Source organism: Pezoporus occidentalis, unplaced genomic scaffold, assembly GCF_034315485.1.
Source record: "Pezoporus occidentalis ecotype Australia unplaced genomic scaffold, CSIRO_AGI_Poc_V1 ctg22, whole genome shotgun sequence".
NCBI lineage: Eukaryota > Metazoa > Chordata > Aves > Psittaciformes > Psittacidae > Pezoporus > Pezoporus occidentalis.
The window spans coordinates 682,884-709,359 of record NW_026914072.1 but is presented as its reverse complement, the minus strand read 5'-3'; the positions used below and the strand labels follow the sequence as shown (position 1 = coordinate 709,359).

The 26,476-nt window shown below is 36.4% G+C and overlaps 1 protein-coding gene across 1 annotated transcript in view; it reads left to right on the top strand.

Annotated features, from left to right (window-relative positions):
• Nucleotides 1–15,156: 15,156 nt before the first annotated feature.
• Nucleotides 15,157–26,476, top strand: part of IRAG1 (inositol 1,4,5-triphosphate receptor associated 1) — an 89,803-nt gene continuing 78,483 nt past the window's right edge. Inside the window, exon 1 of the mRNA XM_062620160.1 lies at nucleotides 15,157–15,171. The gene's annotated coding sequence lies outside the window, so the exon portion shown is untranslated. The remainder of the gene's footprint in view (nucleotides 15,172–26,476) is intronic.

The following is a 26,476-nucleotide window of genomic DNA, read 5'->3' as shown; positions in this document are numbered from 1 at the left end:
GTGTATCTAGCTGTTAATTTGCTGAGGAAATGTCTGTTCTGTGTTCCCTTCTATCACTTGATGTGCTTATTTCTACATTTTTCTTAGAAGGCCAGGGATGGGGTTTTACTTCGTTACTTGAGAAGTAGTGTGGATGGATGGCTTACTTAAAGACTGTTTTCATACCTCCTATCAATATGTAGCTTACATTTACAATTACCTTGATCATAAAAGTGGAGCCATTGATTCTTGACTAGGCATATGTCTAGTTATCTTGTTGAATTAAGGCCTCGGACTGTAAGAGAACCAGTAATTGTTATCAGCCAGAAACAAATGTTATTTCAAGATGCAAGGTAGTATTCCAGGCTCTGGTCCAATAGATAATTTGGAACCTATTTCCATGTATTCCTCTGAGTATACTTCATGCTCAACTTCTAAAGGCATGTGGCAAGTGGATAATGCTGATGTGTGAGCAGCAGTGTAATTTTACAGTGCAAGTACCTGTTAACTGTAAGTTCCCAGAAGCAGGTAACAACACTTAGAAAAATAATGTAGTTAGTTTTAAGTTTTCAGGCATTCCTTCCTCCTTCTGAAGGCATATCTTAAAACCAGTATTCCTTGATATGAGATACTGGATTTAATATTCTCATCCCATGTTGTTAGTGGAGTCTAGGCTAGAGTTCACAGCAGCAGCAAATACTAGGCTAGAAATACTGTATTACAAACTGCCTGGAAATCTTGGGTTTGCATATTAATAGAATAATATCTATCATCCTCAAAGTAAGACTGAATAATGGGAGGAATGAAATTGACCTCTTGGTAAGCTGCATATGGATGTCTGTCTGGGGTTCAGAGATGATTTCATTTGCCAAAGGGCAGTAGTGGTACTTGTTTTTTCTAGTCCCCTGCTGCTGGAATGGCTATCCATGATGCAATATGTTTATAAATAAAACTGTTCCTATCTGCAAGCTAAGCCTGGGATGTAAAGTCAAGTTGTGTTCTTTCAGGCTTGAACATCACCACTACTAGAGCTGCTGCTGGAACTTAGTCAAGAATTTGTTGATTCGGGAGCTAGTAAAGACTCCCAGAACTATGTTGCAAGTATGAGTAAAAGTTTATTTATATCAGCCAACTGATTATGCATGCATACAGATCAGATCATTTAAATGAAGGAAGATACAACTTTCACAAGTTACTCCTTCTGGTTATTATCTTGCTGGGTAAAGAGGGGCTCCTATTTGCATCTCAGGGGATTATTTTGCAATTTCAAGCTGTATGTATGGTAACTATTAATGTACTGGAAACACAAAACTTCTAAGAGAAATATTTTTACCTAATAACTAATTATTGTTCAGGAATAAATCCTGTTTGTCAAATCTTACACAACTCAAGCAACAAACTCAGCAGCTCGTGTAGGCAGAACTGGTAAACAAAGTATGCTTGAGCTATGTGACTCAAGTCTGGAAGAACAGGTATGTATGCCTTGGATTGTCGTTTTTTGGTTTGTTTTTTTTTTTAGTGAGGTGTACTTCTAATATGTCATTTTTAATAGTGCCAAGGGTGGTTATGTTTTCTAATGTGATCCTAAAATATATATGCTTCTTTCTTAATTTAGCTGTGCCATTTCATGCTGAAGTTCTACACAATACTGATATTGATCTGTCTGAAAGTAGTGCTGGAAACTCTTCAAGCCTTGTCATGATCCGTTTCATTATTTAACTTTGCTGCTCAAGTTTTTCAGAAAGCTTAGCCTACATTTTCCTTGCTGATGTTTAATGCTGTTATGTCCTGTTCAGCAGTACATAGAAAAAGATGACTCTACCTTTTTTTAGGATAATCTGTGTTTTACCATGGCCACATAAATGGAGCAGTCTGTTTGGTTCTTTGTAAACAGATGCTATTTATGAAAGCCTTCTATATACCATCATAGGAGATGTGAAAACCATGAATGCTTTGAATTCATATGCATGTGATTGGTCATGTCACTTCAGCAAACATTTCTTCTAATATTTTAGCTCTATGTGACTCTATTACTTCCCCACAGAAAAGTTCAATCACGGTGATTTCTAAAAGGTTATTACTAACTAGGGAATACAGTCAGTTTAATAAGATCTCTTACTGGGCATTGGGATTGTAGGAACACACAAGAAAAAACAAATTTATGCATAAATTTAGCAATGATATGTCTAAAATAAGAAAAACACTTCTGCAGAAAGCCTCAAAGATTGGACATTAAGCATTAGAGAAAAGAATTTTATGGAAAATTTTAATAGAAATTAAGTAGATTAGAAATGTTGAAAGGAAAACTTTTACATCCTTTTGCAAAGCTTTATAGCAGATTTAATAAAATTTAATTCTCATACAACTGATAGAGCTCTAAAATAGCTGTTCATGATCCTGCTGAGTGTTTGGAGAACCTGATATTCTGTTGTGTGTTGAATTTTGCTTTTTACATATGTCCACCTTAACTGTGTCTTGAAAGCATTTTTGATGTTGCCCTCTTAAGTGACCTGTAAAGAGTTAAGGATAATAAATTAGACTAAAATCCTTTCTTTACTAAAGATTATAAGTAGTTTACTAAGTTCTCTATCACTTGCATGGTTTTGTATATGTAAAATTATAGCTTAGGCAGCTGCAAATGAATGGCTGCTAATTCATCTGGTTACTCTGATCTTCCAGGTTTGGGAGGTTTCTCCCTCATGTCCTTTTAAATCTCATCCTCCAGGTTGAGGATTAAGTTCATCCTGCATTGACTTGCTATTGTTGTAGCAAGGAAGGCTCATAGTTCTCTTTGGAGCTTTTTACATGCTCTGGATAGGGTTGTTCTGTAGCTCTGAAGGCTACTCTGAAGCTTTCTAAACCTTTTTGCCATGAGGGAGAAGAGACCTACTTTGACCTTAAACATATGCATATATACTTTCCAAACTGACCTGGCAAAGGTGTTGATCACCTCAGCCTGCTGTACTGATTTGAATACAAGAGAACAAGACCATTCTTCAATTGTTTCCTTCTTTCATTTGCAGGAAAAGTGTTAAAACACTCACATAAAAAAAAAACTCAAAATTTTTCTATGCAAATAATTAAGCAGTAAAACGATCAGCAGAGGGCAGTATTGAGGTATAAATAAAATAATGACAAAATTGACATGAAAAACAAGTGTTGCCATGTGTTTTCAGTTTCCCTTCATAGACTCACAGAATAATTTATGATGAAAGGAAAGGTGTCTGTGAAGGTCATTGGGTCAACCCTGTCTCAGAAAGCCAAATTTGAAGTTAAATACCATCAATATGGTCATGGTAATGTGTCTACATTGTTGAATATTGTATAGTAACCTGCAATCAGATTAGTTTTCTCTCCAAACCACTTTCATATCCAGTTGTGAGACTGGATGAAAAGCATGCCCAGTGCTGTAGTGTAGTTAATTTGTCTGGATAATACTAGGGGAGGGGGAAAAAAAAAAAAAAAAGTGCAGCTATTTTTGCTTACAAGGTCTTGAAATAATATTTTTTAACAACTGCTCTTACGTGTTCCATCAACTTTAATAGTAATAGCCAAGCATGTTTAAAAAAAAAAAATCAATGAGTATTTTGTCTGTTGCTTCTGCAAGGCAAGATTGACCACCATGGTTATATCTGCGTAGCTTTTATTGAAACTATGTCTTATTGTTGGTTTGGAGTTTTGAAAGTATAGTGTCTATAGTATTTGCTACTAAATAATGTGATTTGTTGTTGTTGTTGGCGTTTTTTGTTTGTTTCTTTCTTTCTTTCCTGCACCTTTGAGAGCTGAGATAGTAACAGGAAGAATTTATAGAAGTGAACATTGCTCTCATGTTTAAAAACTTTTTCAGGATGTGCTGTACTGAATTTGTGAACAGATTTATAGAAACTGGAGCCTTCTCCAAATCAGTAAGCTTTAATAAGGATTTTTTTTTTTTTTAGTATAAACACAGTTCTAGCCTGTCATCATTACTTGAATTGATTCCAGTTCCTTTTTTTCCACTCTGCTTGCTTATGTTAAGATTTTATTGGCTAGAATGGTGAACTGTTGAATTTTGTAGGATACAGCAGTTTCCTTTAGTTTATCCAATTCTGCAGTGGTTTTCAAGAGTGTATTTGAGTCAACATTGCAGATTTCTAAGCAGTGGAACAAAAGTCTATTGTAAAATACTAAGCATAATGCTATGTTACTGAGTTTAGTGGCACTCATGTCACATAAAAGCAATTTTGACATTTACTTAAACCATTTAGGTGCACTGGTAATTTGTATAACTGACTTTAAGATGAATGTTTTACTACTGTCTTCAGTCTGAGAAGCAGTATTGCAACTCAGTGTCCAGTTTTCAATCTTTTTTTGATAAACTTATTTACAGTGTTTATTCAGAGAAAATATTTGTGATTCTACATATTAAATAGAGCTGCTAAAAGGAGAACATGTGTGTTTAAAATTCTTTTCTTTGCTCCGGAAAAGTGAATGCCAAGAGTATTCTAAAATCACTCCTGTAAGTAACACTAATGTTGGCTTGTTCCAGTTTACCCTCATTAGGAGTAAGTCACAAAGAGCTTGTTGGTACCTCGAAAGTACTTTCCCTTCTAAATTAAATCAGCAAGGTTTGAAAGCTGTTTAGTTAGAATTATAGCTCTTCTCAAAGGGTTAGCTACCCCTTTAAGATAAGCAGTTGGGGTTTAGTTAAATAGGCAGTTTAGATTCTTGTCAACTATCCAAACAAGTTAGTTTCAGCTAGCTCAGTCAAATGGCTACAGGAGCCACATGCAATTTTGATTGTTGCTGTGCATATCCTTGCAAGAGAAAATACCAGTTGGTGTGGAATTTGGTGAATGCTATAAAATGCTGCAGGGTCCTTAGGTGGATGCAGACAGAGCCTGAAATGTTCTGTTATCAGTATCCAGCACAGCTTCAGTATGGTATGTATTTTGGCTATGATCAGAACTTTGGCAGGGATTATATGATGTTTTATAAGTGTAGTTACAGTGCTTCAAAGCCTGTACAGCTTGGGTGGGCCAAGCTCACATGTCAGTGCTGTGTTTCTCAGTATCTCCAGTTCCTGAAGCAGCATGAGAATGCTCTTTCTGCCACTGTTAAAATATCTGAGTGTAGAAGTTGGAGGCAGGTCAAAAATGAGTAGGCAATATATTTTTTCCACTGATAAGTTTTCATCTTTGTGGATGGGAGTGTTTGTCATGTAGGAATAATACAAAGTCAGAAAATGTACTCCTTATTAGTATGTTTTTTTAAAACATAATGTTAGTAATAGGTGAAATTGTGTGTTGAAACAATAGTACAAACAGAAGAGATGATTTAATTTGAAAATCTGTTAATCAGTAGAGGGTTTCTTTGTATTAAGAACAAGCTGAAATTCTGCTATTATGTATCTTAGTTACTTTATAACTAAAAGTTACAATGGTAGCTATAATGATAAGCAATTAATATAGTCATATATGGGGAAGGGTATATGGGTGGATCCAGGGGAGTGTTGTGAAACTCTACCGAAGCAGAACTCACGAAGGTACCAGGAGTAGCCAAGTGAAAATAAGAGAATGCTGGCGTCCACATAATGACTGGGACATGTCCAAGGAACAGAAAAGTGAACAGGATGACCTGAGGAAGACTTCTTATTTCATCCGAGCAAGACTCCTTACTTCATCAGGACGACCACCAGAGGGGGGCTGCGCAAGCGCAGAAGAGGCTGATGTCATAATAGACTGATGTGGCAATCCTTGATGCGTATGTATTAGTCAATGATGTAATCTGTGTTGAATATGTATTAGTGACGACATTTTTAGTGTATAAATTGCGAGCACAATGTAACGGGGTTGAAGCCAGATTTGGGTGTGTGCCCCTGGTTTCCCAGCGCTGCAATAAAGCACCTCATATAACCATTCCGGTGGTTATGTGTCAGTTCTTACGCTAACAATAACAAGTATTTTTAAAAAATCTGAAATATTCTTAGTTTCAGAATGTTAAAGGTTTTTTTTGTTTTTTCATTTGATTTCAGTAATATTTTGTTTTAAACATGCAGATCAGTAATACTAGCTGTAGAACAGAGGTAAGCATAAACATCTGTGAAGGTAATGGAGTAGTAGAGTGTGATGGAAGATGATGGCATGGAAGTGAAGAAGTACTTCTGCAGTGAGTTTTAAATGGTGTACCATGTGGAAGATTTGGGGCTTTGCACGGTACAAAAGAGGAAAAATCGGTTTAGGACAATGCTAATGACAATACTGTCTTTTCTGAGTATTAAGACTATACGATGGCTGGGCTTAAAGCAACACAATTCACAATTTGCCATTCCCAGTAGTGCTAATGTGGGAGGGGCCCCTACTGTAAACTTGTATCTCTCCTGCACAAAATGCAACTCAAAAGGGTTTATCAGGGGCAATGATGATCAAACCTTAACAACATGGACCTTATGAATGGCCTTTGTTTAAATTATTGCTCTTAACTCCCAAGGTACAGTGGTGAACACCATTGTAAACAATAGCACATTTAACACTCCTGCTGACCATTCTTCTTGCTGTGGGTGTTTGGAGTGTTCTTGGTGAAAAGGAATGCAAGGTTGTGCATTGTATCATTCAGTACTGAAACGAGTTGGGGTGCATGAAATTAAGTGGGAAAGTGGCTGAATTACACCTGGTAGACTGCAGAAGGAGGATTTCCCTAGGGCTTTCAGAGCAAATCTACAAAATCACAGAAATAATTATTTTGGTCATGACCTTGTGAGAGAGAGGTTATTTCAATTGATTAGACTCAAGCAGTTAGCACTACAGGTCGCTCATGTAACATCCCATGTTTTGCTGTTCCTCTTCCTGCCGCTCTTCCCCCCTGCCTGAAACCCAAGCACGCTGCCCTCAAATGGCTGCCAAGGAGTTCTGTAGTTGCATAATGAGATTATATTGTGTATACTCTTTTTTTCTTTTTTTTTTTTTAAGGCATGTAATTGTCTAGTTTTACAAGACAAGAATTACTTCAGCTTCCTAGCAAACTATAGGGAGAGTTTTGTGATTTTTTTTTTTTTTTTTTTTCTGTTACCTTAATACTGTGAAGTTTAATCATGACTCTTCTGGTGACTTTCCATGCGAATAACCAATTGTGCTCAAACTTATTTTATATTCTGTTACTATTCTGATGAGATGAGTGAAGACGATATTGTTAATTTTTACTTTATAGGGTTTTGGTTTGTGACACTCCTGTGAAATTATCCATATGTTTCCTTGGTAGTTTTCAAGGAAGAATTAAGTTCATTATTATACAGAGCACAGTGATGTCCAAGGTGCTGTCTTGTTTTGGCAACTTGAGTTTTGTTCCTTTATTTTTTTAATAAAATCAGTGGGATTTATTGTCAAGGATGTTTAAATGCTTCATGTCTTGTGGAATAAGTTGTACTGAATTTTAAATCCTTCTTTTTCCCAAATTTATTTAAAAAAAAAAAAACAAAAACCAAAAAAACGCCCCCCCCCCCCCCCCCCCCCCCCCCCAAAATACCAAAAAACAAATGTAGGAGAGGGGAATTTCTCATAAACAGTAGTTGGAGCACTTAGAAGCATGTTTCTTGGATTACTGGAGTTGAAAGCAATTGTATGGAGTACATCTTTCCAAATCCAAGCACCTAATTATCTACAGTGAACTTTCTAAAAGCAAACAGATTAGATCAGTGTATCTTATAAGAGAATTATGTGGGTGCTCTACCTCTGATCTGGAAACAAAACTGGCATGATTTTGCATTTATTTTGGTTATACTGACACTGGTAATGGTGGGGTTTCTTAGTTGTGAAATGTAGTCAGAGCAACTGTATAAAAGAAGCAAGCAAGCAAGCCTTTTGCTTTGTATTCGTTAACTTCTTTTTAAGAAATGGTAAATTACTTTAGTAGTTACATTTCCAAAAGTTAGAAGGTGTGTCTGTACTTGGTACTTTACAATGGCTGTCTTAATATGCTTCTGAGCTTGGATCAGGTTTGTAAATTCTATTTAATTCTTTCAGTCAAGTTCTTAACCAGTAACTCAGCTCACAGATGCTTAATGGCATTTTTTTGCAACACTGCAAGTAGAAATGGAAGTTTAGTTCTGAGCAGATGGTGCAGCAGTCAGGAATAATTGGTGAGTTTATGTTATTTAAGTAATCTATTTTTAAAGCAGTATTATTTTTCTTATTCTTGAGATTCTGTAAATAAGAAAACCAGACCTGAAATTCTGCAGTGGTTGAATGTCTGGGTATTTTGTGCATAACTAGAGCAGTGGGCATAGGCTACTTTACCTTGCTATGTGGCAGTAAGCTTGAGTTTTGCGGACTATCAATAGCCAGATCAGTTGTGGCTTTTTCCTAGCATTTTTTCATGTCTGTGTTCTGAAAACTCAGAAACATCACCAGTAGAAGGACCTTCCAGCAAGTGTGCTGTATCTTGACTTCGTAGTTCAAAACCATAAATCTTCAAAGGCCAGTGCTAACCCTGCTTGCTTGTGAAAAAGGTGGGCCCATGCTTAAGCCTGCTAATTCATTCACTAACTAACTTCATGTAAGTGCTTATGCGCTTAGTATGTTCTATACTGTACGTGTTCTGTGTGATATCAGAACAACCAAAATGTCTGTCATGGAAACAATCAATATTTTGGAGGCAAGATTAGGAAAACAGGATGTTTTACCGTCAGGGAGAAAAGGGCTTACACAGGAGTTAAATGCTTTGGAATGTAGTGCAACTTAACTGCAGCTCCTAAAATCTATATGTGTACATGAACTAAGCTCATGTACTCCATGAGCAGCCATCTCAATGCTGTCTTGTGATGACTGCAAAAATACTAAGGCTTTTATTAGCATATTCACAAACTCTTGTCAACTTTGTGGAGTTACTGTGTGCAATGTTATATGCAGTGCTGCAAGCACTGTATTTGCTTGAAAACTGCAAATCTACTACTGATTAAGGGGGCGGGGGGGGGAGGTGGATTAAATTCTATGCTGAGTGATTCAATGTTGCAACTTTTTTTTAAGCATATGAAATGCTAACCGGTTTGTTAAATGCAACTCTTTCTACATGAACTTTCCTTTAAGCCAATGTCCATGCTGGATGGTAGCAAGTGACAGGCAGCTGCTTCTGCAGGCAAGAAACTGGAGCCAGCAGCACAGAATATTCAGAGTAGTGGCATCTATCGTATTGTTTGTCTGGACCATGTTTACTCCCTCATTAGGTCAGGTCTGAAGAATGATGCTGACTGTGGTTTAAAAATGGCTTTCTTTCCCAGATGCAGAAAGCTTGGAAGAAAAGGACGACAAAGCAGTAGCATAGACAGACTTTTCTGAATAGGGATAGGAGGGGGAGTCTGGCTTCTTGTGGGCAGGCAAAAGATGGGAAATCCTACCTCATACGTATACTCATATATATATATGCACACACAGAGACATATATATCACACACACGTGCATATATATATTTGTGATGGAGCTGGGGAGGAAAAGCTTCTCAGAGAACAAAAGCTTTGTGCAGAGAGGTGGTAGAGGGTGGTGGAGCTAATTTTGTTGTCTGGGAGATCAGTTGGGAGATGTTATTTTATACTGGTGAGATATGTTTGGGAAGCTGAGGCTTGAGTTTTAGAATCTTAAGCCTAGAAATTTAGTTCTGTTGTAAGATTAAATCTGCCATAGCTATTTTGTTCTTGACAGTATTCATGTTTGCATGAAAATAATTGGATGCAAATGTTGGAGGTAATCTTCTAGCAGACTGTGCCTTGCCCCATCTTAAAAATCAATGAAGTATATTTGGGGGCTGTCTGTTTTGCTGTTGATGGTTTTCGTGGTGGATTTTTTGTTGTTATTTGGGGGTTTTGTTTGTGGTTGGTTTTGTGATTTGGTTTTTGGGTTGATTTGTTGTTGTTTGGGGTTTTTTTGTTATTTTATTTTTCTTCCCTGGGTTGAACCATGGAAGCTGAATTTTCAGTTCAGTTATGAAGCAGCTGTGAAACCATTAATGGCATGGCATAGCCTTAACCTCCTTTTTGATTCTGCCATTTCTGTTCACATGAATGTTAGACATTAGTGCATAAATGGCTGCTAATGCATGTGCTGCCTTATGGTTTATAAAATACTATGGGACATGTCTGCTTACCTTTGTGTTTTTGTTTTCTGACTTTCTGCATATTATGAGCACTCCATTCTCTGCCAACTAATGCAATTAAAGTGCAAATTTATGCCTCCCAGTTTGAGTTGTGCCGTTGGGGGGTTTATGTAAGTACATTGTTCTCTTTGCACCTCACCTTCCCCCCCCCTTTTTTTTAGGCTCTTACCTTAGTATTGGCTGCTAATCTACTTCAGTCCTGCAGTTAAGCAGACAAGTGCTTTGTACAAGCATAGAATTTTATTAAATTTACAACTGGCCAGGTATTTGCCTCATGATAAAGCCTATGTGGATGCATTGTCCTTAACAATCTGAAAAATTCATAGTACTTGCACAAATCTAGGAAGAGAAGTGTGCAGGTAGCTTTGGGTGTTGCTATTTGGTGTTTTGTCTTTTTGAGCAACTAGGAACTTCAAATGAACATCAAAGGAGCATTGGTTGTTTCTACTAATAGACCCTTTTTCAGCAATCTGATTGCCCAAATATATCAGGGTAGGCTACTTATTTGAGTACTAAATGGCTGAATGGAGGAAAGAAGTAGAGACTTATGATGTTGAAGGTGACACAGTCAACCCAGAGATATGTGTGTGAAAACAGCGTTTGCAGTACTGTTTAGTTTCATTAACCAACACCATTCATACTGTATAAATTCTGTAGAGGCTATCTCCTGGGAACAAAGACCTGGAAAAATAATGATAAACTTCAGAAGCACTCAGTTTTTACTAATTGTATATTTGTATTTTCTCCAAAACTATAGGAGAAAGAGGCCTAGGCCTGGTTAGGAATGCTGCGGAGGGTTTCAGGTATATCAGTAGTTCATCTCCCTTAAAGGCAAGGGAAGTAGGTGGAGCAAGAGACCTCCTTGGCTTAACTGCAAGCTTCTGAGTCTTCTGAAAACTGAAAGAGAAGCATATCAGAGATGGAAAAGTACCCAGTGAGAACTACAAAGACATTGCCAGGATGTGCAGAGAGGCAGTTAAAAAAACAAAAGTTCAGCTTAAATTGAAATTGGCCAGAGATGTCAAAAACTACGAGAAAGGGTTCTTTAGAATGTAAACAACAAGCAGAAACAGATGGAAAATATTGCTGGAGAGGGGAGTTAGTCACCAACAACACTGAAAAGGCAGAGATTCTTAACACTTTCATCACCTCTGTCTTTCCCAGCACTGTTGAGCCCCAGGTCTTGGGAACAAAAATCCAGGTTGATGCAAACATAGAGACCACAGTGAAGGAAGAATTAGTGTATGACTTATTACAGAAGCTTGACCCCTACAAACTGATGGGCCCTGCTATAGCCACCCAAGGGTATTAAGAAAGCTGGCTGATGTCATTGTCAGACTGATCTCCATAATCTTTGAGAAGTCGTGGAGATCAGGGGACATCTCAGAAGACTGAAAGAAGACTAGTGACACTCCCATCCACAAGAAGAGTTTGAAGGAGCTTCAGTCTCTGGGAAGCGTATGGAAAGAATCTTCCTGGAGGCTATCACAAGTCAAATCAAGCACATCATCTGGAAAAGCCAGCATGGATTCACCAAGGGCAAATTGTGCTTGACAAACCTGATTGCCTTCCACGATGAAGTAACCTGCTTGGTTGATGTGGGGTGAGCAGTGGATATTTCTCATCTGGTTTTCTCCAAGGCTTTTGATAGTTTCCCACAACCTCGTCCTAGAGAAACTGGTACATTACAGTCCAGATAAGTAGTTTATGTGGTTGATGGGGAAATGGTTGACAGGCCATATACAAATAGTAATGCTTCTATGAAAGGTTAAGGCAGGCAAATTTACTGAAAGTTCACAGCAGTTATCTTTATTAGACTGAAAGCTTTCTCTTTTTACACATACCAGAGACTAGAAGTGCTTGCATGTTTGAAGGCTCATTTTTGTTCCTTTAAGTTATCAGAGTAATAAAATATGTCTTACATAGGAAACTGAGTAGTAGCTAAAGCAGTTGCAAATCCAAAATAGCAGTAGGGCTTGTAAAGGTGTCAATATTCTTTGTAAAGGGAAAACTGCCAGAATTCTCATTAAGAGTGGTATTTTTCAGACAATGGCTTTATGATGATGAGATGGAACATTCAAATACCTTGCAGCCCACATATAACAATACCTGCACCTCGCTGGAGTAGGTGAAAAAGCAGATGCTCAGATGGTAAGCTATTTATGACAATTTCAACTTACAATATAATGAAGTAAAAACTGTAAGGAAGTGAATAGTAGAACTACAGCTGAGAAGTTAAGAAGACTGTTGTCTTCCAAGTATCACAGGATGCAAGTCTGATCCTCTGACTGTTGTATTGATTGCCCTTTTCCTTTTGCTAGGTATTCATGAGTAGTTTAATTCTCAACATTAAAAAAAAACCCAAGCTAAAAACAACTTCTCCAAAAAAAAGCCCCAACCAAATTACTAGAAAAGGCTATCCCCCCAAAATATTTTAAAACATATTAAAATGAAAATAAATTCCAGAATTTTGCTTATTTTTTATCAAGACAGTTTTTAAAGCTTTCTTTGGCTTAAATTCACTGAAATAGTTACAACTTTAAGCATTTGTAAAGGGAGCCTATCATGATTCAATTAGTAAACACATTTTAATAATTCAATGCTTAGCTATCTTCCCTGCCACTGCTGCCTCCCAGCCTCCCACCCCGTGCATAGTCTTCCTGACATTACCACTTAGCAGGATACTTGTAAATGAGCCAAGATAGCTTTGCCTTGGCACTCTTCCATTGACTTCATTTGGGTTTCAGTGCTGAAACCCAGAGATTGAATAGAACCACAAGTGTTTAACAGTCTGCTAATAGCAATGCTGCAAAGCATCAGATGTATAAAGAATCCTACTACAGTAAAGTAACTTTCTGAGACAGTCCTTGTCAAGGAAGTTATTTCTGTGGGGTTTTTTGTATGTTTGGGTTTCTTGGTTTGATGATTTTTTTTTTTTTTTAATCTTGGAGTTGAACTGCAAAATCTGTAGCATGTTCAAACCTTAGCTCTTGTAACTGAATGTAAAACAGCGATGTAAGAATTCGCGTATCAAGCTAGTAGAGAAAGGCAGAAGCTGTAATTAAGTAGGGTTTTAGAAATAGGGTACTCTTAGTTTATAGCAAAGAGGGGATTTCTTTAATTGTTTGTCTGGTTTGTTTTATGTTCTTGCATAGGTTTTTTTTTTGTTGTTGTTCTTGCTGTTAAGCAATCTAGTATTTCTCCTGCTCATAACTGTCATGGAATAAATTTTTCACAGAAATACAATTGTGTTACAGCAAGTGTAACAAAACCCCAGAGTGCTAATTAGTGTTACAGCCAGTTTATTTGTAGCTGATAAAACACACTTTTACACCTATGTTTTAGTTGTCCTATCACACACTCATTGACATAACATACATGCTTGTATTTTCCTAAAGGAAGCAGTTTGATAGATAGTAGCCATCTCAAACAGCAAAGCGAGAAATTTAATCCACTGTTTAACTGCTCTCACTTCTTTTTTTTTATGAGAGAAGAAAATGAGTAATAACTAAGTCAGGGGAAGAATAAGATAAATAAAAGCTGCTCACAACAGCTAATAATAAGTACCATTCTGGTCTTAGGATCTGGCTGTTGAGAATAGTACATTTAATAGCAACATACCTTGTAAAATCATGAGAATGAGTGAATGCAGGTATTCCTGCATATTGAAAAGTGTGGGGGGTTTTGTTTGGGGTTTTTTGTTTGTTTGTTTATGTAGGGAGCTTTGCATAAGACTGTGAACAGGAGAGTAATTTTCAAAGCCTTGGGTGACAAAGTACATATCCAGCTCTCACTAAAATCAGTGGCAAAATTATTTACTGACTTTGCAAAATTGTGAAATTTCTAGGTTCCAAGCACCATCATTTTTTCCTTCCTCTTCTGCTTAAACTGCCAATAGCAATGTTCAGTCAGTGTATCCATGTGTCTATTCCTGGCATGAATTTGTATTAATTTCATTTAAAGGTACTATAAACGTGTAATATTATGATAATTGAAATTCCCTCTGCTTAAATTTCTTATTACCTTAATTTTGTAGAATGTGTAAGTTAGTGTTTAGTAGTGAAATATGGTTATTTATTTTCCAAGGCCAGTGACAAAAGGGAAAAAATTTAAGGTATAATTCCTTTTTTCCATTTTGGTGTATAAGATAACCATAATGATTTTGATTAAAGACTTGTTGGGACAGCTATACATAAATGCTAAATGCTGTGGTCTGAATATTAATAGAAATGGCTTTGTTCTAATCAGCTTTGCTTCTATTTAAGGTAAAGAGTGGTAATGCAAGCTTGTTCAGTCATTTTCAGGAAAAAAATACATTTACAACTTTGTCGTTCTTGCTTTTTTGAAAACAAATCCAAACAACTTAAATAATGAGGGAGAAGGAAAAACAGGAGAGTGAAAACTTTTGATCATACTTCTGCATCAGAGTTCCTTATTTAATTAACTGCACAACACAAAGATCCTAACATTGTCTTTTCTGACAATGTAAAAATAACACTGACCCTGTCCTGGAGATCTTGCAGTCTAAACTCCCTCTTGATATATCTATTCATTATTGAGTTGAAAAATATTGACTTAATTTTACCAAGCAGATGGCATTGCCACATAAAGCCATTTGAAATACTTAAAAGTATGAAGAGGCATTATCAAAGGGACATAGATGGCATGTACTTGCTTCATTCGCCAGCAGACTCTTTATAGGTAACTCATGGAGATTGTTGAAGTACCTAGAATTTATTGAGGGACTTCAGTATTGTTGGATTAAGTCTAATCAACTACAATGTAACAAGCCATTGGAAAAATACCTTAAGCTAGTGAGGGTGTCATTCTTGATTCAAAATAAGCACATAATAATGTCCTCAGAGGGCTCACTTCTCTACGTTAAGGAGAAAGAAGATACTTTTTTGTTTTTTAAATGAAAGTAAATACTGATAAATAATTTTGCGCTATTTATACACCAGCAAAGATCTCAAAATACAGACTCTGTTCTTGGAAAAAATCAAACGCAACAAAGGATTTGTCAGAACAAGGTAGAAGAAAAGCAGAAAATCCAACCATTTATGAGACTGATAGGTAAGAAACATTTTCTTCTGCCATCTTCCTAGGCCATGTGAACTTTAGTTATCAAACTAAAATTAAAATCCAAGATCAATAGTCATCTGTATTTCACACCATATAAAAACATATAGGAGAGTTCTTTAAAGCTGTAGAAGGAAAAATTGAAGACTGGTGTGCAAATGTTTCAAGCAGCAGAGCTGTGGCTTTCTGATAGAGAAAAGCTTAGACTTCCACAATGCCTGGTAAAGGTCAAAATCTTTTTCAAAAATGAGGAAGGAGAGCAGGTGTATAGCAGGTAGAATGTATAAATAAGGTAGAAATAAGTCTTCCACAAAATTATTGCCAGATATGTTAATTTGTAGGACTTCAGCTAATGTAAATTAAAATTATGCATTCACTGGAATGGACAATAGAGTTTAATTGATCTCATTGAAGTCATAACATCTTAAGGAAGCAAACAACTTGTGAATATATCTAGAAAAGACTAACGTGCTGAAATGTTTCAAGTAGGATACTTATCAAACAGGTAATTTGAAATATGTATAGATTTTTACATAAGACTTTACAAATCAAGAAACAGATTGAGTGGAAATACTTTTTTTCCAGTCTTAGCATAAATGCAATACTGCTGCTTTTTCACTATATAATGACATATAAGGCTTAAATTGTTACGAAGCCTACTTTTTTCAGGTGACAAATGCTACAACTGTTTTCCCTTGGAGATGTTTCCTTCAACCATAAGCATGCAGAAGGTTTAGTACAGGTATTGTATGTGATTGGTAATAATTTCATCCCCCAGAAACCTTCAAACAAAACCTATTTTCAATGAATTCAAAGACTGTAAAATCAGGCCCTCAGTTAGGAAGTGATATTTTAGTTGCATTTTTGTTAACATCTGCTTAAAACCTCTTAAGCAGATGTTAACTAGTGCGGTTGAAAACTCTTATGTGTGTGTATGTTGTATAGTTTATATTGGTACACTGACTTTTATAAACAATTACATTCAAAGACATTCTGACATCATACTTTCATTCATTGCATTCATTTATTTATGATTGTGGTGCAGAGTTAATTTCCTGTGACTTTATTATTTTTCTGAGTGTCTTTTAGGTAAAATCAGTTTGCTAAAAAGGTAAATGAGTTTTATAATTTCTATCTGCTTTGTAAAAGTAATTTTGGCAATACAGTGCAGGTTTAATTTGTGAGACAAAGTAATACAGTGCAGTTGAGCGAACACTTGAGATTTCCGAGCTATACTTTTAGTCTCATGGTCAGGTATTCAGCTTCTGTGTATCTCAGAACGAAGCTTCCACGTGTATGGTGGTGTTCAAAGTAAATATACCCAGTCTGCTCGCTGGGTTTGTGTATGTGGGGAAAAAATATATCAGCATGTAAAATAGTTTGACTATTGGAAGAGTACTATACAAGAAACAGGCAACCCATATTGATTCAGCTCTGCTTCAATAAGTACTCCTTCTGCCTATAGTGAAGTTTTAGTCCCCTGGGGATAGATTGCTAAATACCAAAAAAATTTTTCCCGTTTTCTGAGATAAGTCACAGTTCTGAGTTTAGCAGTGACTTTAACAGTACTCTAAACTTTGAATTGGAAAACCAATTATTTTATTTAAAGTTGAAAACTATGCTGTCTGGAAAGTGCAAAGAAGTTATTTATTCTGTGTAAAATAGTTAGAAAGCTGAGGAAAGGCAAATAAAGAGAGATGAAATCATGAAGAATTATATAAACCAGAAAATGGAATACTGTATGGGATGGCAAGCAATATTAGAGAAAATATTAAAGGTCAGAGTTTCAATTCATCTTATTTTGAGCCAAATGTATGAGTGATACAGGCTTGTTGAGGAGAAAGGTAGACATCTGCAGTAAAGTTAATTAGTACAGTGACTTGAGGGGAAGTTCAGGTTAGATATAAGGAAGAAGTTCTTTGCTGTGAGGGTGGTGAGGCACTCAAACAAGCTGCCCAAAGAAGTGGTAAATGCTCCATGCCTGGCAGTGTTCAAGGCCAGGTTGGACAGAACCTTGAGCAACATGGTCTAGTGTGAGGTGTCCTTGCCCATGGCAGGGGTGTTGGAACTATGACATGGTAGCTGTCCCATTGGTTAGGTTTGTTTTTTTTTGATGTGCTGCTTATCTGGAGCTACACCTTTACTGAAGGAATATATGATGTGGTATGGATAATGTAAGCCAAAAAGCCAGGTCAGTGAGATGGGATATTCTGTATTGTAGAATTTATGCTGTGTTTCTGGTTCCCAACCCACTAGGTACACATAAAGACTATAAAACCACCTTCTATGGTAAGAAGCGTTTGAAGAAAGGGTAGGATGACTGAAAAGCATGTGATGGCAACTCTCAAGGCTCAAACACACAGCAGTTGTCACATGTCAGCTACTTGAAGTAACGAAGTATGTGCTCACCTGCAGCTAAACAGATAGTGAAACAGATAGTAAAAAAAAATTCTGCCATGTGAGCTAAAAATTCTTTGCTTAAACCTCATTGAGTTGTAGTGGGTATTTGATTACTCATTAAACTATCATAAGACTAATAATTTCTTCTTTGAACTGAGGCTTTAGGAGAAGTCTAAAATGTCATAAGAATCAGTAAAACCTTTTACTAAACATGTATCTGAATAATATTCTCATATAAGGATATGGCAGGCTAAATTTTGAACCATTTCTCAGACCTTTTTCATTCAGCTGATGTAATGGCTGTTTGATTTCCTTTTTTAGTTACTTGCTACTTCAAAGCATGTTATTGCTGTGTTCTAAAATGCACAATTATTTATCTGTTGCTGCCTTTTATAGTCTAAAAAGAATGTCAGACTTGCAGTGAGAGATGCAAGTGCTACAAGGAGGTGATGAAGCAGTGACTTCTAAAGACAATGCAGTCTTTTCTCAGGCTTGCTTTTCTATGTGCTCGCTATATAACAACATGTGGAAACAGCAGGCAAATGAGCCTCTGGATCAAGCATACAGAAAGGCAATAGCTGGTTGCTGGTAAATGTAGCTGTGTAGCTGACATTAAAGAGAGGCTTTGGTAGAGTGTTGTGGCAGTAGGAGACTGTTTTTTCCCCTGAGAACTACTGCTAGTAGTTTATAAATGTGTTTTCTCCTTATGAGATCATCTCTTTTTATTATGAAGTAGAGAGAAAATAGTATTTGCATCTTTAATTTACTATTCAAGTCAAATCTATTGAATACACGCTCAGGGCTAATAATAAAAGAAATTGGCCAGCTTAGCATGGATGCTACTTGTAGTCTCTTGGCACCACTCATGTGATGCTTCTTTTTTATCCGTTACTCTCTTCCAAATAACAATACCGCCAATATGCCTGTTCTGGACTACATCACTTGTTTAAGAGAACCTTGGTAGCTTTCAGCAAGCTTAAAGAGATCATTGGTCATTGTGGTCACTGAGTCTAACAGCTGACACAGCTTTCACTGGCTTTTTCCTAGTCTTTGAAATACTGAAGTTGTGTTTCCCAGACTGGAAGTTTGTGCTTCCTTCTCATTGAAATTTCAAAAGCAGTTGGAAAGTTCATTAAGTAATGCTTGTTCTTTTTCTGTGCTGCAGGGGCTGCTGTGTAGATTCAGTTAAATGTAGTTCAAGAATTGCAACGCTTAGTACATAATCAATGTAACCTTATCTAACACACTCATATTTATATAAGGTTATTAACTTTAATTTTTAATGTTTGTTTTAATACATGCCTTATTAAATATGTTAGTAGTCTCTAAGTAGATACATTTAAGACGCATCTTCCCCACTGGGCTTTGCAAATGATCTGTCACTTTTTTTGCCTGTTTTTCTTTGTTCCGTGTGTGATAGGTAGCTGCAACCCATTTGTTGTCAGATTGGTGCTGTTCATTTTCTATGTGAAGAATTGCTTGTAAGCTGCAGCAGAACTGAGTAATTTTCAAAACACCGGGGTTTCTGTAAGGAAATGAGACCTATAAATAAAATTAAAAACAGGGTATTGGAAAGAATTAAATCTTAAGGTACATTAAAATCTAAATTGAAAGTAACCATTTGAAAGTATGAAAGGAACCCTTTAACTCTTATCCATTCTTTTTTGCTAGGCCATTGTAGTCTCTTTAGATGGGATATCCCAGCCATTTCGAGCAATCTTTGTATTTGCAGAGGTGAAATGGGGAAGTATGAGCTATCTTTCAATCTACAGCAAAATTGGCTTTACTTCATGATTTGTGATAAAAAAGTTCTTGCCCTTTCCAAATGCTAGAAGGGTGTCCTCTGTGCAGACACTGATAGCAGCGTATTTTTCCTGTTGGCATACTGTGTTTTTGCCCACTTGAGTAGCAGGGGATGTTTTCTATGTGGGTGACTTCCTTTTCTGCTGTAGGTTTGAAGGAGACTGTCAGGTTTTTTCAGTCTTATGCCTGAAGTTTCAGCACAGGAACCGGGCAGTAGATCACGAGCTTGTTGAGATTGAGATGTGTAATCAAATGGGGAACAATATTTTTACTTTGTTGGCAAAGTAAACTGCAAGGTAAATTTTGAGAAGAGAATAACTGGACAGGTGTGGTCAGACTTTCAAAGCTGTGTTTTGTCTCCAATTCAGTAAGAAAAATTAGCGCTGTGCACCTGTCTGTATTTGCAGGGTTATGTTTTGTACATAATGCAAAGCCGAATTTATTCACACTTAAGACCTGTTGTTAGGCTTTTTGTTAGTCACAAAGTCACAGGCAAAATATAATGAAGGGAATCCAATCTATTGCACATGAAATGTTTCTGTAGCTTAGCAGCTCTGTTGTGCCTGCTTATGAGGGTGCTGTCACCATAAGGCCTGTTTCTTAACATTTCTTCTAGTGTTTCTTTCAGGACAGTGAGATCATAGCATAGTATCTAATGTTGAGTATCAGATCTTGTAGATAATGAGTTTGAATCATAGCATCAACTGTTTTGGAAAAGACCTGTAAGACCACCATGTCGAACTGTTATCCCAGGACTGCCAAGTCCACCACTAAACCACGCCACTAAGGGCATTTACACGGGGTTTTTGTTGTTGCTGTTTTGGGGGGAGGTTGACACTTCCAGGGACGGTGGTTCCACCACTTCCGTGGGCAGTTTGTTCTAATGCTTGATCACCCTTTTGGTGAAGAAATTCTTCCTAATATCCAGTCTACACCTCCTTTGGCGCAACTTGAGGCTGTTACCTCTTGTCCTCTCACTTGTTTCTTGGGAGGCCAGCCACCTCCTCGCTCCATCCTCATTTCAGGTAGTTGTAGAGAGCGATAAGGTCTTCCCTGAGCCTTCTCTTCTCCAGACTAAACTACTCCAGTTGCCTCAGCCATTCCTCATCAGACTTGTGCTCTAGGCCAGATAAAATATATCCCCGCAGTTGAATTTATGCATCCTAAAACCCAAATACAAGTTCACTTTTTTAATTTGAAAACGCGGTCAGTTTGGGGGTCTGTTTTGATCAAGAGTGCTATGAGCTAGATCTGCAGTCATTCAGTTGTATTTTGCTGCAGAGTTGCTTCTCATCTCATTTTCCTTTTCAGAGGAGCCATGTGAAGTTTCCAACAAGGCATAGTAGTTGCTCTCGTGACCATTGAAATAAAGTTTATCCAGAGCTCTTTATTGTTGAACTCATGTTCTATAGTTTGATTTAGTAGAAGTTTGGCTTCCAAAGTGGGATTAAGCTCTGCAGGTGCAGAGGTGGGGAAGCCAAGTTTTTGCTTAGCAGTACCAGGAATCTATTAAATGTTTGAGTGAACATACTGCAGGATGTAGTGCATCAAGTGGTTTATTGGTGTAGTGAATTTAATCCTTATAGTCTTTATACACAAAATACAAAGCTTGACAGGATTGTTCATAAAATATTATGATTTACCCAGTGACACATGTCTAAAAGTTATAATGTGCAATACAGTAAGGGTAATAGTTGAAGTTCTTAGAAAGGTAGTGTTGTGAAAGAGCTAACTGGATAATTGCAAACAAAATTAAAGGTCCTGTAGTTCAGCAACACATAAGGTCTGTCTTAACTGTATGTAGCAGATTTTTGACCATTGCTTCCCAAATGAGTAAATCTGGCCTATCAAGTGGGATGATAGAGAGATGGATGCTACATCTAGTAATTTTAATTACCTGGATTTCTTCCATTGAAATGTGGTTGCCAGGATATTGTTGCCTCACATATATAGAGACAAATACAGATGCTATATTCTTGCCTGTACAGAGTATAAGGATGACATAAGTTTTGTAAAGTTTTCCCATCTGAGCATTTGTTATGCAGTTAAAAAATAATGTTCGTCATATCTGTATACTTGAAGTGTTGTATTACGTCTGCTTCTTAATGTGAACAGAGAAGTTATTCTGTATGTGAAGAATCCATCTTAAATGAAAGAAACAAGAGAGACCTCAGCAAGGTAAGAGATTAAATTTGAGACAGATTTTTTCATTTTGTTTCTGGTTTTATACTGGTATAGATCAACGTATTCATATCATTAACTGAGCATACTGCTCCACCAATCTTAAGAGTTTTATAGACTAATACAGGATTATACAAGGGCTAAATTGAAGTAGAACAGTTCAGGCTGTTTTTTCAGATTACCTGTCTTGCACAAATTTATAAAACACTGGCCCCAGTGCACTGTAGGCTGGAGTGTGGTTACCAGTACGAAGGCAGCACAAATAACCTAGCATAAGTTACTAGCAATGGCAGCACAAAGCTAATTAAGTTATTGCAATTCCCAAAATGTCTTCAATATCTCACTTAAAATTGGCTTATCTGTATTTGGCCTAGGGTATTAGGACTGTACAGGTTTGGAAGAGGACTTTTTTAAAAATCAATTAATGACATTGTGTTCCTAGGGAAGAGTGAAGTTATTCCTGCAGGACAAACATGCAGTTATCCCACGGTAGATAAGACAGCACGAGTGTTCAAATGCTAATAGGCTTTAAAAAGAACATCAGTTTATTTCTTCCTTGCTTTTATTAAATTTGCATATATAGAGTATTTGAATGTAGAACATATGTGGGTTTCTTTAATCATCTTTTATTTAAAAGAGCATAAAATGTATTTTGGGATTAGAAAATGTTGAACTGTCTTTGATCAGTGTGGTTTAAGGTCTATGCATTTGGATCAGACTTCAGTGATTTTAGATTTTTCCTCTTCTGGTTAATAATTCTCATGTTGCTGAAGGCTTTTGGTGGTTAGTTTTTGGTTTTGTGGTTTGTTTTGTGTTGCTTTTCTCTTTCTTTAATGTTTCATCAATAAAGCATTTCATAATCTTGCTTTTTAAAAATGTTCAGTTGTGGTCAGGATTTCTAACAAAATTCAGGTCATATCCTGGGAATTATGTCTGCTTAACATTCCATTTTTGCAATACTGTAGCTTCATTCTCCCATGCATATGCAAACAACGCTTCTTCCCCACTGCTTGGTCCTGTTCCTTGCAAAAGATAAATTCTTCTAACAATCAGAAGAATTGTCCTAAAGTTCTTGTGATTTGGTTAAGAAGTAACATCTTATTAGCATAAGGCTTTCCTTGTGGTCAGGTTAAAGGAGATTTTTATTTAAAAAATATAAAAAATTAACAAATGATAAAATTAAAGAGCTCATTTTATAGTTAATGTACTTGACATATGTTTGTAGGTATATATATATTTTAGCAGCATAGAAAGTTCTTTCATACAGTTTATAGAAAAAGAGGGGAGGGAGGGAAGCGAAAGAGTTTGGAGGCTTTCTGTGGTTGTTTTTCTGTATTGGTGAGGGATTTGCAGCTTTCTGTTGAAAGCCTGGATTTCAAAGTGATGCCAGGGGACTGTATGTTTTGCGGCATCTTTAGTATGCCAAAATATATACACAGATGTATCAATATTTCACATTTCTCTCTGATGCAATTTGTAAATCGGTGTGTTTTTCCTGTCTTATGTGGGCCTCTCCAGCAGCACAGGGAGAACCATGTGCTGAAGGGTATGTTTTGTCACTCCCAGTAGCAACATGTTGGGATCAGGTTTTTCATAAAACCACTTTATTGTCTGGGTAGTGAAGAAATAGCAAAATTTTCTTCTGTTAATGTGGCACTGTTCTGATAAGGGAACCATTTTGTTTTTCTATAGTGCAAGTGTAGTTTGGTTTAAATCATGCTGAAACTTGCATCATTTTCATTCTTGGAAAAGCTGAGAAATAGGAATTCATGTTTTAGCAAACAACATATACTTGTATGAGACCTCATAACTTACTGCTTATAAGATTTTAAGCATATGATCTGCTCTTAAATTGTGACACAAATCTGGTTATACTCTTCTTGTTCAGGCTATTGTTAGACTTATCTACTAAGCCCACAGGGCTTATGTACAGTGAGCATCCAAGGATTTTGGTATGCAGTAACAAGCTTTCCTTTGGCTCTGGCATTTTTTCTTTGCTGCTGCTTCACAGTAGTTGGAGTCTAAATCCCAGATGTTTTGGAAACATCCTGCATGTTTGGTTTTTCTGTCTTGTTTGAGGGCAAGTAATTGACTAACAGATTCCTCACATTACTCCGTAGATATGTTGTCTAAGGGCTATAGTTCAACACTTCCAAAATTGATACAAACAGTACAAGAAACAATAGTTTTGAGGGAGTCCTAAACCAGCATGAAGCTTTATTTAACGCCATGAAAAATACCCAATTTCAGTATTCCTTTGCCTTTGTCTTTTCTCATTTGCCTGAAACAGTCTGGGGGATGAAACATGTCCAGAATCTCTGTCATCATTATTGTCTTCTGAATCATGAAGTTCATCCAACATTTTATTATTCATCATTTATCATCAATATTATATAGTACATTTCATCCTGACTAGGTTTTTGCTATTTATTTGCCTGTTTCTTATTGTCTTTCCTTTTCCTATCATTGTGAAGTCTCTGTTTCTGTGCATTTAGTGCATGACTTTTTTTCTTTTTCCTTGTTTAAGGAAAGGTGATTCTCAAACCACATCAGTGATAAAGATAAAAGTATTAGCTCTCTCTAACTCTAGTCAATATCCTTAACATTCTACTTTTTTAGTCAGAGCAGTGGAGAAACTTCAGCTTTTTCCATTGTTCATAGGTTGATTAATATATATGCTACTAGCAGAAATAAACTTGTTCTATGGATACGGTAATTTTTATAATGATATTTTATGATCTGTTATTCCTCAATGATACACGTAACAGTTCCCCAAATCATTACATATGGTCCATGGACTTCCACTTAATTTGCATGTGTAAACTCGGTCTGTGGTAAAAAATGTAGCAGAAAAGCTTAAAAAGACTTTCTAAGCAGCCTTTTTTGCTTGTCATAAATTCTTTTCTTTAATCCATGATGCAAGAACAATTACACATCACTCCAGCTGGATTTATATCGGTATAAAAACTTACTGCCACAAATCAAAAGAATCTTAATAGAATTTATATGTAAAATTCAAATTACTGAGGTGACTTCTGCACATTTTCTGTTGCCAACTCCTGATGTAAGGTGTTTTAACAGTTTAATCACTAAGCCACATGTGTAAACATCTGTTTGTTGCCTCTTCTATTTGATGGTCAGCTTCTCCCAGGAAGTAGTAGCAGGCTTTGTATTTATAGTTTAAACTAAAAGTATGGGAGGGATAGTTGGTCATCTAGTGATAGAACCAATCATGATTGGTATCAGTTATTAATTATGGTCACTCTACTTAGTTTAAATTGGCTACTAAATCTGGATTTGAGAGGAATTTTCTCCAGAGTATACAAATAAGAACCTTTTGTTCTTTTGTATGTAAGTTTTATTGTTTTGACAGGAGGAAAAGCTGCTAGTTTGTGTGTGTTGGGTTTGGGTTTTTGTTTGTTTTGTTTTTTTTTTGTGGGTATTTTTTTTGTTTTTATTTTTGTGGGTTTGTTTTTGGTCTTATTTTTGGTTTTGTTTCAGGTGGTTGTGGTGGTAATGATTCCTTTTCCTTTCCATCCTAAATTTAGGATGACAATGTGTAACTGTGTAAGAGCAGAGCCCAGGTAGGGGCCTAAATGCCAGCCCCCTCTCCCCTTCTTTTATTTCTGTTACCTATATAGTAGGTTACTGGGTATTTCGATTTCAGTTTCAAAGCACAGAAGATGCTTTGTTGCAGATTTGAATGAATCCTTGTGAAATTCGGGCTGATGAAAATCTACTGAAGCTTCTGCAGAAGTCTAGTGTAGTTTAGACTCTTATATAGCTGTATCTAGCTCTATCTAATGTACCCTTACCAAAGGAAAATGATGGAATTATGCAGAGCATTGACTTAGCTAAATGTATTTTCTAATTTCTATACCTTGTAAAATTGCATGGTACTTGTACATGATTAATTAAGATTTCATTTCCTGTTTTACAGGATATCAAGCTGATAATGAGAATGAGATTTCACTTTTAACTTTTTTTTTTTTAATGTTTAATTGCCCGATATCAAATAATTGTGCATATCGTCTCCTGTAGCAGAAATAGCTTCTCTGCACTTCATTGTCCTATTGACTGAATCATTCCCAATTAATCCTGTTCTTTCTTGTTGGTTACTTTCTGCTGAAGGTTTTCACAGCTTTATTTCGGTTGGTGTAAACTCAGTCACTATAAGAAACCATGTGTGAAAAGAGAAATCTGAGTTAAAGGATTTTTTTAAATACATTTTTGGATATAAAATTTTGTCAAAATAGAAATAAATCAAAAGCAGTTGGGAAAAACATTTGCCAAATAGAGCATTCCATTTTTCTTCTGCAAACAGCGTAGAACAGCAATAGCTGTGTCGACAAATACCAATACACATTTTTAGGGGATAAGACTTTGAGGAGCTGGTAAGAAAATACAAGAATCTAGCACTGATTCAAGACTACAAGGACTAGTTTTTAGAGACAAAAACGGAAACAGAAAGGAATCTAAGAAATGTAAGTGTGAAGAACATATAAATCACTGAATAGAACAGAATGAGCATAGTAGGTTTTTCTGAGGTGGCATCAAAGCAGGAATAGAAAACAAGTTTTAAAAAATTTATCAGAAGGTATTAGCCAGCTGTGCATTTCCCAAAAGAAGGATCAGATACTGGAGTGAACAAACATCACTTTGAAGCCCAATATTTTAATATGAATGTTTAGCATGCTCTTTCTTGCTGTCTTCTGGACCAAACTTTGCCTTACAGAAATCAGTAGTTGAGGTCTATAAAAAAGCAGCTGTCCCTGTAGTCTAAAAGGTAGATAGGTGAATCATGTTATTTAGTATGATTTGCATCCCCCAACCCTATTTTGTTGGGATCAGGAATGGGAGGATGACTTTCATGTGTAATAATACCCTTGATTTTTATTGTCTCTTATTCTTTTAA